General features: G+C 45.2%; 1 protein-coding gene across 2 annotated transcripts in view; it reads right to left on the minus strand.

Moving 5' to 3' along the window:
• Positions 1 to 12,614, minus strand: part of SAMD11 (sterile alpha motif domain containing 11) — a 333,362-nt gene that overhangs the window by 233,161 nt on the left and 87,587 nt on the right. The gene's annotated exons all lie outside the window — the stretch shown is intronic.

A 12,614-nucleotide genomic window follows, 5' to 3' on the forward strand; every position in this document is an offset into this window, starting at 1 on the left:
ATTGTAAGCAGCCAAGCCAGATTCAGCAGCTACTCTCTTGGCCTTTAAAAAGCCCCAGAGACTTTGCCCAAGAACTTTGCCCTTTATTGGCCCGGGGTTAATACCTTACTCTAGAGCCACTGTGAAGCTTTGCTTGTAACTCTTCTATCCTGATTAATCCCTCTCCCTACCAGGCAGACTTTGAAAAAGTCTCACGTCTTCATTCCCCTCCTCACCACCACCCATCACCACCAAGCCTGTGCACTGAAATGCAGCATATAAAATCTGATGCCTTTTCTCCCATCTTCTACTGTTCTAGTGAAGACATGCAAGCCCTTTAGCTCAGCTGGAATGTGCACATGACAAGGTGAGCTACCCCCATTTCAGAAAATAGCTCTCCCCTCCAAGCCCTGGGCCCACTCCTGACCTCACCAGGACACCACTGGTAGCTAAACAGGGTTCAAACAGCTCTCCTCCTCCCTCTGTAAGATGTCCTGCTTGCAGGCTTTTGACAGGCATCCCATAATGCTGGACTAAATGAGCCCTTGGATTTCTCTTCTTGTGTCCTTATTCATTGTGCTCTCTTTGGGTGGCTTTAAAGAGGGATTAAGCAGATTCAAAGAGGATAAGGCTAATAACAATGGCTACCAATCATGAAAGTGATGTTTCACTTCCCCGCTTGGAGGCAATATGCCTCTCGAATACTAGTTGCCTGGAATCACAAGTGGGGAGAGTTGTTGTTGCACTCAGGTCCTGTTTGCTAGTTTCCCACAGGCATCTCGTTGGCCACTGTGAGATGGGTGGGCCTTTGACCTGATCCAGCAGCCAGGCTCTTCTTATGTTCTTATCTTCTTCCCTTTTCTCTGACAGCAGTGTAGAGACCTTCAAGGCTGGTCAGTGGCTGAGGGTCCCATGGATGACCAGCCTAGCCTCAATGAGAGCCATGACCCTTCCCTCTCGCCATTTTTAGTTACTCAAAGATTTAGATCTAGATAGGTAATAGAGATGTGGGCCATGCCATTGTATTTGGGGTAACTGGCAGGTGGCCACCACAGATGCCTTGTGGAAAGTGGCACTGTGGCCAAAGCAGCAGCAGCAGCAGCAGCAGCAGGGAAGGCATGTGATGTCACCACAAGCAAGGCAGCACCCTGCCCTCATTCTGGTGTGTGTTGTGGGACAGGAGCCACTGTCAGCACCGTGCCAATGGCCCCCTCAAGTGTGGTGCTTCTCCTGGAAGCCCTGCTGGAGGCCTCTGCACCTTGGCAGAACTCCCAGCAGCACAGAACCTGGAGAACCGGAACATCAAGACATTTGGAAACATCAACTCCAAATGAATTTATTGTTAACTTTTTGAATATATTTTTTATCCCACTCTTCAGCCTATTACTGTTCCCAAAGCAGCACATGGGAGAGTGGAAGGAGGTGCCCTGTCAATAGACTACAGGCATTTCTGTCCAGACAGGCCGATACTCCCTTTGCTGGTGTTTTTGTTTGAGTAGCAGTTGGTGGCTCCTGTTCCTTTGGCTGGTGGAGAGCAGATGGTTTTCTCACTGGGTATGAGAAATAAAGGGAGTAAGACAAAAGCCACATGGCCGGCTCTGTGCGTCACTCCCAGCAGGGAAAGGCTATAAGCTCAAGTGGCTTTGTACACAGAAGGTCCCAGGTCCAATCTGTGCTGTCTCCAGGTAAAGTTGGAAGAGAACTAGTGTCTGAAACCCTGGATGAGTGTAAGGCACTTTCCTATATTCCTATTCAGGTAAGGGCTGCAGCTTAGGGGAAGATCACCTGTTTTGTATGCTGAAGGCCCCTGGTTCAATCCCTATATCCAGTTACAGCTGGGAATGTCCTCTGCCAGTCGGTATAGATAACTCTGAGCTAAATGAGCAAGCAAAGAAGAGGCTCTACCACTGAGCTTTGGCCTTTACTAGGAAGCTGCCATACCGAGTCAGACAACTGGTCCATCTAGCTCAATACTGTCTCCATGGACTGGAGGTGGCTCTCTAGGGTTTTAGACAGGGGTCTCCCCCAGTCCTTCCAGGAGATGCTGGGGGTTAAACCTGGGACGTTTTGCATGCAAAGCAGGTGCTCCACCACTGGGCTAAGCCCCCACTTGGATGACTCACCACTGAAGGTGTGAACCACCCCCGCAGCAGATATGTTGTCTGATATGCAGGTTTCCTGGTGTATGACCTTTAATGGCAGTTTCAGATAAACAGGTCTTGACTCTGATAATGTCGGGCACTTCCAGACTGTTGTTATTTTTGGGTGGGATGCAGTCATATACCAGCAAATTCAGGTTGCACAATTACAGTCGATTTGGAGCTCTTGCTCAACAAACCTGCAAGTCCCCACCCTGCCCCTGCAGTGTAGGGGTTCTGATCACAGCTGCCAACTTTTCCCTTTTCTTGCGAGGAATCCTATTTGGAATAAGGGAATTTTCCTTTAAAATAGGGAAACGTTGACAGCTATGGTCCTGATGCAGATCAGGATTCTATGCGCTAGCAGTTTACAATTTTAAAAGCCATTAATGTCATTGCTAATTGCGTGAAATAGCACTACATCTAGCCTGGCCCTCAAGTCTTCATTTCTGTAAGTTATTGTCACTAATATGTGCATTCATATGCATGCTTCACCCTAGAATATACAGTTTTGTACACATATTACTTGGCTAGGGAATTGTGTTGCACAATGTGGAAAACAGAATTTCCAAGGATGGCCGTTGTTTCTCATATTGTTTCAGAAAGTGTGAACAGAGGGGCATTATTTAAATGCAGGGAGACCCACTATTTTGTGCATTTTATAATTTTATAAGTTATGTGACTTCGCAGCTCAGTTTATCTTCTTCTTTTTTTACAGTCTGTGGTGTTTTATGTATTGTGACTTTGTTCTTATTTCAATTGATTATAGCCTAGTAATGATTTGTTGTATATTGTGAATGATTTACTGTTTACGGTATTTATTATTTGCTGATTTTGAGAGTTGATTTTATCTTGTGATATTTATTTTTCAAATGGATTACAGAGTATGACTTAGACTGGTTTCTTTATTTTAGTAGTCATGTTTTCCACAATGCCTCATTTGCATCTTTCTCATTTTGTCATTTCGATGGCATGTACAGCAATGTAGAACAGTGGGATACAAATAAAATGTAATGTGAACTGAATCAAATTTATCCCACATCTCTACCTTTCAGCCACTATAGGTCTAAACGATGGTTTAACGTCACATCCAAATATGGCCAGTGTATGCACAGGTACATCAGCTTTGCCTTTATAGCTTTCCTCCATTGTTATTGGCAAGTGACTATGTCCAGGGAATAGCATGGCTTGAACCTGGTTGCCTAGACTAGTCATTTCCAGATAGGTGACCTCCAGATGTTTTGGACTCCCATCCAAAGGGTGACCTAAATTTCTTGATTCCCCTGTTTGTTGCTGTTTAAGAACCACACAGATTGAACGGGAGATAGACACCTGTTTCTTCAACCACTGTTCATTGCCATTTACTAAGAGCTTGAACCTAAGTGTGTTTATTTCCTCCTCCCTCTCAATCCATTTTGAGTTGCGTCTTTTTAGACTGTAAGCCTGAGAGCAGGGATTGCCCCTTTTTTAATTTAAATGATGTGTAAGCCACTCTGAGAGCCTTATTTGGCTCAATAGCAGGATGAAAAAATCTCTAAATAAATAAGCAGTCATTAGTGATGAAGGGGTTGTCCAGAGGAAGCCTACTGTCAAGTTTCAAGGGCAGGGGAAAGGTCATTGCTCAGTGGTCAGGTTTTAGCTTTGCATGCAGAAGGTCCTTGGTTCAATTCCTGGCATATCCAGGTAGGGCTGAAGAGATATTGGTCTAAAATCCTGCCGGCCAGTGTAAGCAGTACTGAGCTAGATAGACCAATGGTCTGACTCTGTATAAGGCAGCTTCCTATGCTTTATGGGAAGGGCCGCAGCTCAGTAGCAGAGCATCTGCTTTGCATTCAGAAGGCACCACATTCAATCCCAGGCATTTCCGAGAATGCCCCCTGCCCAAAAACCCTGGACAGCCCCTGCCAGTTAGAGCAGACAGCACAGAGTTAGATGGACCATTGATTCTGACTCAACAGAAAGCAACTCCCTGTGTCCCTAACAGGCCAGCACTACTTGCTGAACGCAGCCCACCAACCTATGAATTGTAGCTGCATTGTGTCCGACAACCCTCCTGCTGGTTCTGTTGCCTGTGTGGTTAAGACTGCAAAATCGGGGAGGTTTACTGAGTCCCAGCGGTGGTGGGCTGCATTCTGTTTGGTTGGTCAGAGGTCCTGCTGGCCCCTTTCAGAGGCATCTGTTGCCTGCTATTCAGGCCAAAACACAGGACCATCAACCAGACCTTGGCTGAGATTCAGCCAGGAAAGTCCTTGCTTGAAAAATATTCCTCCCCACTTTCCTGAAAGGCCAGGGAAAACAATTGGGGGTTGGGCGGGGGGGAGGAAGGTCTGCTTGTCAGCCAAGAGGGTCCTGAAAAGAAAGCTAGGGGAAAGGGCCCCCCTCTCCTCCATAATCCCCATTACATCCAGAGCTACAAAAAGACAAAAAACAAAACCTGGAGCCTCCTGTCTAAATGAATACATTAGCTGCCCCCACCCGGCGAACTCGGTGATGCTTCACAGCGGAAAATGACTGGCAGCTGAAAGCCCGGGGGGGGGGGGGGGGAGAAAAAGAGGCCACTATGCACAAAAGCCCTTAATTAGGAAACTGAAAGTGGTGGCGGCGGCAGCAGCAACAGCGGGGAAAGTGGGGTGGGGGCGGCGGGGGAGGGAAGAGAGAGGCCAGCCCTGATTGTGGGGGTCAACACTCCTTGAGTGGCTCTCTGAAGCACCAGCAATGAAGTGACCTCCCTAATCATGCGCTCCAGGATAAATTTGTGGTGGAGGGAAGGAAGGATGGCCCCCCCTCCACCATATGTGTAAGCACATCTCAACTCCCCCCCCCCCCAATGTCTCTGCTCTGTTTATCAAGCTTGACTATTTTTATTTTTCCCCCAAGCAGCAGTCGATGATTTATCAACATGACCACTAAGACATTAATGATGCAAGGAAAAGAAGAGGAGCAACAGAAGCCCCCCCCCCCCAAGGATTGGGGAAGCAGGGAGGGAATCATCTCCAGGAAGGGGTTTATATGTGGATTCCATACCGTGCATTTGTTAGGGGAAGCAGAAAGGGAGACACTTTAAGGTTCAAGTGCTGGGTGGGGGGGGCTTTATGAGCCCAAGGGCCACATTTGCTTCTGGGAAACCTTCCAGGGGCCACATGCTGGTGGTGGGCGAGGCCAGATACAAAACTGGGCAGAGCAATTAATGTGTATTTTACCTTGGCTAGCTTACACACACACACACACACACACACACACACACACAAAAGCACATCTCTGTCTGTGCAGAAACTAGTCTCCTGAACAAAGGTAATATTTTCATGAATCTCCTTGGCCATTTTTGCCTTTGGCCCTGCCCACCACTGACCTAGTAAATGTGGAAAATGTATTGCAAACAACAACCAAGAATGAAGGAAAAGCTGAATGTGGGAAGGCAGGATAGATATAGATATCTGCTCCCTGGCAAAATACCCTCCCAGCACGTCTACACTCAACTCTTAACAGCAAAATCACTCAGATCCATTGCCAAACATTGTGCCACAAATGAGTTCAGATTCATTGGAGGTCTCTGGAGCACTGACTAGTTACCGCCCATGAGATAACAGAATCATAGAATTGTAGAGTTGGAAGGGATACTGAGGGTCATCTAGTCCAACCCAGTGCAATGCAATAATCTTTAAAAGATAGTACATGACAAATGGCCATCCAACCTCTGCTTAAAAACTTCCAGGGCAGGAGAGTCTACCACACTTGTGGGAGACCATTCCACTGTCAAACAGGCTCCTACTGTCAGAAAGCATTTTTTGATGTTTAATCAGAATCTCCTTTCTTGTAACTTGATGCCATTGGTTCAGATCCTAGCCTCCAGAGCAGGAGAAAACAAGTTTGCTTCATCTTTCCATGTGACAGCCCTTTAGATATTTGACCAAGGCAGATGGGCTATGACTTCCCTTGATCAAGACACTATACTTATGTCAATGCAGCCTTAATAGCATTAGCTTTACTGCTGCTTGTTAGTAGTAATACCCCTTTGGGACTGATCCATGACAGGGCCTTCTTACTGGTGGCTCCTTGTCTTCCGAACAAGGTATGTGTCTCCCCCTTAAAATAATCAGAGGAATTTACTGTATTTTTCCATGTATCAGACTAGGTTTTTTTCCTTTAAAATGTCAAAATTTGGGGGGCGTCTTATACACAGAAACATCTTCCCCATTTTCTTAAATCGGTGTCCCCCAAAATAGGGGGCATCTTATACATGGGGGCGTCTTATAGATGGAAAAATATGGTAACAACATCCCTTTTCACCTAGGCATGCAACGGCTAAAATGTGCTATTCCTAGCAGCTCTGAAATTATAAGCTGTCAGGGTAATGTTATGTGACTGTTTCAAAATGTTTTGAGTTTTTTTATGGGTTTTCGACATTATGCTGAATTCGGCCAGTCGCTAGAGATTTGTATCCAGCCAAGTTTGTATCTACTTATAGAGTAGACCCACTAAAATTAATGAACCTAGTTAGCCGTGCTTATGAGTTTCAATGAGTAGTGCTGGCATTGGATACAGCCCTAGGTTTTTAAATGTTCTAAACTGTTTTTAAGAGTTTTAAATATGACTTTTTTATTTTTTACTGTATTGTTCCACTATGAAGAAAGTTTACAGCACTTAGGACTTTTGAGTCTATAGAGAAAACGCATGGAGAAAGTGGATAAAGAAAATATTTTCTCCCTCTCTCATAAAACTAGAACTCGTATGTATCCAATGAAACTGAATGCTGGAAGATTCAGGGCAGATAAAAGGAAGTACTTCTTCACACAGTGCACAGTTAAACTATGGAACTCACTGCCACAGGAAGCAATGATGGCCACCAATGCGGATGGCTTTAAAAAAGGACTGGACAAATGCATGGGGGATAATGCTATTGATAGCTACTAGCCATGATGGTTATGCTCTGCCTCCACACTCAGGCAGTAAACCACAGGAGGGGAGAGGGCTCTTGTGCTCAGATGCTGCTTGATGGTTTGCCAGAGGCATCTGTTGGTCCTCTGTGAGAACAGGATGGCGGACAAGATGGGCTATGCCCTGATTCAGCAGGCTCGTCTTCATGTTCTTATGTTATTGTTTTGCCACTTTGTTGTTTTGCTGACCTGGGGTCCTTTGAGAGGAAAGATGGGACTGAAATCTGAAATAATACTAATAGTAATCAGAAAGGGGAGTGAAAAGCTTCAGAGGATTTCTCTGGAGAACGGAAAAGCAAGCTTCCCCTGGGATGCTGCACATCCATGCAGGCTGAGTTCTGCCACCCGCCCCTCCACTCGTAAAAGCCTCAATTAACTCTGCATTAATTATTCAATCAGAACAATGTGTCTCCGGGTCCCACACAGCCCAGATTCAGTTACCAATGCTCCTTGGGAGAAAACTTGGCTAAGCTCACAGCTCAGGACATAAATATTGTACTTCCGTGAGCTTTGGAGTTGCTGGTTTGGAATTCCTTATTTCCCCAAATCTGTCCCTCCTCCTTCTGTAATCATTGCCTTTAGCAGTTTTAATTAATGTATATCCAGCCTTTGTTCAGAACAAAACACAGCAGTGCAGGGACGAGGAAGTGGGGTCTATCTGGGCTGTATCCAGTGCTACTTCTACCCAGCGCAGACCCATTGAAATGAATTAACACGACCATTTTAGGTCCATTAGTTTCAGTGGGTTTACTCTGAATAGGACTTGCATCTGCACTATACACTTAAAGCAGTATCAGACCACTTGAAATAGTCAAGCTTCACCCAAAGAATCATGGGAACTGTAGTTCCACTGCACAAATGAGAACCATTTGCTGGACCTCCTATGGAAGAAGCATGCAGTAGCCAGAACTACAGGGCATGTATTTCCCAACCTTGACCTATTAGCAAAGCCTTCAAGGTCCCTTCCAGTTTGTTTTGGGGTGTTGGTGATGTATTCTTCAACATGTCATTGGTGCAATAATGGTGCATTAGTGATGGATTATTACTGGACAATCCACAGATCATTCAACTTTCTTAGTCATTCTGCAATGCTTTCCAAATGTTATCAAATTATTGTCATCTGGAAGGGCACTCTTGCACTATCATAGAACAAAAGTGGGACAGCCCTCTCTCCCTCGGGATGTTTGCGGTATGAAAGTTTACCAAAATTTCAGCAGTAAGTTATAGGATGCGCACTGATTAGAAACAAAGCAGTATGGATGCCCCAAAACTTTTGCAGGCACGAAACAGTACTGAAAGCAGGACTGCATGTAAACCATTCTGTGGTCTCTTGATGAAGGATGGTATATAAATTTAATAAATAATAATACCATCTTTAGCATAGATCATAATGAGTGCACCATTAAATGGATGTCTGGAAGGGCCCCACAATGCAAGGAAGTCACTGAGCCACAGGAAGCAATAGAAATCAGCAAGTCACTCTCTACCAGGTTTGGTGAAAAACCCTGCTTTGCATGGCAAGGCCTCAAACCCTTCCGGGGAGTGGAATAAAGACACATGAAATAGTATTTTTTGTTAATGGGTGAAAAAGGCCACAATTTTATTGGTTACAGAATGTGCGTGGCATTGGCTTAGGCACTGGAAACTACACAACTATATCTGACTCCTGCCCGTCTGCAGGAGTCTTGGAAGGGTTAACCACCAGTAGGGACTCCCTCAGGGTCACCGCTAGGGGTCGTGCCATGGCCCTAGCCCCCCATCTGGGGCTTCGGATGGAGACCACGCCCCCCAGATTCCTTTAACGGAATACCCTTGAATTAGGAGGAGTAGGTGATGGCCACTACCTCCCCTCCCCTTCAACCTAATACTCCAATGCCTATCCGCCAAACCTTACAAAGTTGTGACGATTTGCTACGAGGTAGGTGAAAAAACCAAATGGCTGGTGCCAATTTGCCAAGTGGAAAAATTTCTACCAGGCACTTTGGACAACCAAGGCGACCAACCGAGGTCCATAGCAAGGTCAAGAAATAAAAGAGCCTAACCTAAGGGAGGGAGGGTGGGAGAACTGGCCGAGCAGGGAGAAAAACAGGGACAAATCCTTGGCTGCGGGAAGTTTAAATAACCCGTTCCACGCCCCCGGACCGTCCGAATTGGACGGCCAAAGGTGACGTGGCTGAGGACCATTCAATGGCGCAGGGGTGATCCTGCCCTGCGTGCATGGGGAGGGCTTGCTCCCAGCCCGCAACGACATCTCCCCGGGAACGTGAAATGCCTTTTAAAAAATAAAATGAAATAAAATCTCCAAATATTAACTTCGACCACTGGGCAATTTCACACATACATGTTTTCCTCTTGACAATTGCAGCAACGAACTGTAACTTGCATGTGTGAATGGAACATTCACAGATATTACACTGACCCACCCAAATATCTTTCACCATTACCAGAGGTGTTGCAGAATTCTGACAAAGAGAGAAACAGGAGTGGAAATCGCCAATATTCGCTCATTCGTCCCACATCCAAAATGGAAACAAATCTGGTGAATGCAGTCAGCATTTGCTACTGTTTTTGCTTTCATTCCTCAAAGGATACGTACCGTATTCTTCGCTCTATAAGATGCACCAGACCATAAGACGCACCTAGTTTTTGGAGGAGGAAAACAAGAAAAAAAATATTCTGAATCTCAGAAGCCAGAACAGCAAGAGGGATCGCTGCGCAGTGAAAGCAGCAATCCCTCTTGCTGTTCTGGCTTCTGGGATAGCTGCACAGCCTACATTCGCTCCATAAGATGCACACACATTTCCCCTTACTTTTTAGGAGGGAAAAAGTGAGTCTTATAGAGCAAAAAATATGGTAATTGATTACGTTTTCCTCCCTTCGGCATTATATTTCTTCGTATGGCTATGAATGGGGTGAAGCAACTTAACAACACAATTTATGTAATAATGTAAAATTCTGCCATGGCAGACACAGAGACAAATAATGTGGGGGTTTTTTGGTGGAAGACAAACTGCAGTAGACAGAAACGGTGCTGAATGTCATGACAACAGCGTAGGATGGAAAATGATGCTTCCTTATATCCCTAACCATCACGGCGGGGGTGGGCAGGTGCAGCCAGACAAGATGCATAAACAGGTAATGCAGAAAACGGTCAGCTGTATGGTCCTGTCCACAGAAAACATAGTCCCATATGTCTCTCATTCCTACACACACATATCGTTGTATCTGCCTTTAACTGCACAACTGCCACTGGCACACACTGCTTCCCTCACAAAGGTGATCACACCTCCTCCATCAACCTGCATATAGCTTCCCATGAGGAAATCCATGGTAGCCATCTCTTGGCAAACTGACTTGCAAAAAATCCAAACAACCCAAGGTTGAGTAGTGGCTGCAGCGGCAGCGGCCGTGGCTGGCAGAGTAAACAAACCAGCATATTTATACCATAGGAGCCATTTCCATGTTGCTCTTTCTTTCCCCTTCCAAAATGCTTCAGGGCAACAAGCGAGGGAGAGAAGAGTTGTAAATATTTCATTCCTTTCCCTTCTCTCGCCCCCCCCCCCCCCTTGGCAGCAAAACACCCAAAGTCTGCACTTCATCGAGTTGGGGAAGAGGGAGGAGAAGGGAGGAGGAGGGTATAAAAATGCAGCCTGCATGCATCAGCCATCAGGGAGCATCACACTCAAGCAGACGGATGGCTGGTTTTGCAATCTTCAGGTGCAAGGTTATCTGCTAGGGTCTGCTCTCTGGGGGCCAGTGAGGTGCTCAGACCTTGCACTGGGGCGTGAGGGAGAGAGGCCTCCAGAGCCAGCCTCAGATGTCTGGGGGCATCTGTGATATGGGCAGAGGGCATTCAGGGCATGCGAAAAGGTGAGGAGGAAAGACAACACAGGCCAGCCTCTCACTCCGTCTCGCTGGCTCTTGGGCGTGCTGTGCAAACAAAGAAGGAAGCAAACAGTCGCTAAAAGCTGGAAAACTCAAGAATTACCCACACTGGAAGAATGGCAGATGCAACTGATAGACTATATGGAATTGGCGGAGATGACGGGCAGAATCCGAGACCTGGGAGAAGAACTGGTGGAGGAAGATTGGAAGAAATTCAAGGACTATTTACAAAAATATTGTAAATTGTATGATTGTTAAGAAAGATGTAAGATTAGCAAAAACATGGCTTCAACAAACTAGTTATAAAGAATATAAATTTAAATTTAATTGGAAGATGAAAAGATAAATTTTGGATAAGTAACATTTTATAATTAAGTTTCAATAAGAGTATGTTAAATCTTAAAATTTGAGATATTAATATTGAAAAATTATATTATATGAATTAAACCAAGTTAATAATTTGCTGGTAAAATTTATGAGTTTAGAAAGCAGGAACAAGGGTTGTGAGGAAGTCCAAAGATGAATATGAAATGTGGATTTTGGAAAAGATTGTGTTATTATTTATGTATTTTATTGTTAAACTAAAATTTAATAAATATTATAAAAAAAAAAACAAAGAAGGAAGCAAACAGAATTTGTTTTTGTTTTTCACATTGGGAAGGAGGAGCAGGCCAGAGTCAAACACCCTCCAATATTATTATTATTTCCAGTGTGGCGTAGTGTCAGACTAGGATGTGGGAAACAAGGGTTCAAATCACCACTAGGCCATGAAGCCCACTGGGTTTAACCTTGGGCTGTCTCTCTGCCAAACTTCCCTCACAGGCTTGATGTGAGGACAAAATGAAAAGAGGGGGAAATCATGTGCATCTCCTTGAGCTCCTTGGAGGAAAGAAGGGACGTAAATGCAATAAATTATAGCCTGTTTTCTATCAGAAGATCTCAAAGCAGTATGCAAGTGTCCGTCTGTCTATCTATGTTACAATAAAAACCATGGGATGCGGGTGACGCTGTGGGTTAAACCACAGAGCCTAGGACTTGCTGATCAGAAGGTCGCGGTTCGAATCCCCGCAACAGGGTGAGTTCCCGTTCCTCGGTCCCTGCTCCTGCCAACCTAGCAGTTCAAAAGCACATCAAAGTGCAAGTAGATAAATAGGTACCGCTCCAGCGGGAAAGTAAACGGCGTTTCCGTGCGCTGCTCTGGTTTCGCCAGAAGCAACTTAGTCATGCTGGCCACATGACCCGGAAGCTGTACGCCGGCTCCCTTGGCCAATAAAGCGAGATGAGCGCCGCAACCCTAGAGTCGGTCACGACTGGGCCTAATGGTCAGGGGTCTCTTTACCTTTACCTTAAAATTATTTACATAACAGAATGTACAAACAATATCCATATCCATAATCAATACCCATATAAATAAAATCAGAGAGCAGTAACACACATTATTAACAGTCTTGCTTGCCACTCATTTCACACCACCGCATACATTTCCTACCTCAAGCAATTTTTTTCTATTTACCAACCACTCAAAAATAAACCCACTCACACTCAACAATATTACAATTCACATGCAAAGGATCACCACCAAGGAGACTCAAGTAAGATGCTCTTCCCATTTCGGAAGCACTAATGGGCTCATGCCCCACACCCACCAGACTATGTAATAATCCTCTCCTACCTCTCA

This window comes from Podarcis cretensis, assembly GCF_951804945.1.
Source record: "Podarcis cretensis genome assembly, chromosome: 8".
In the NCBI taxonomy this organism is placed as follows: Eukaryota; Metazoa; Chordata; class Lepidosauria; order Squamata; family Lacertidae; genus Podarcis; species Podarcis cretensis.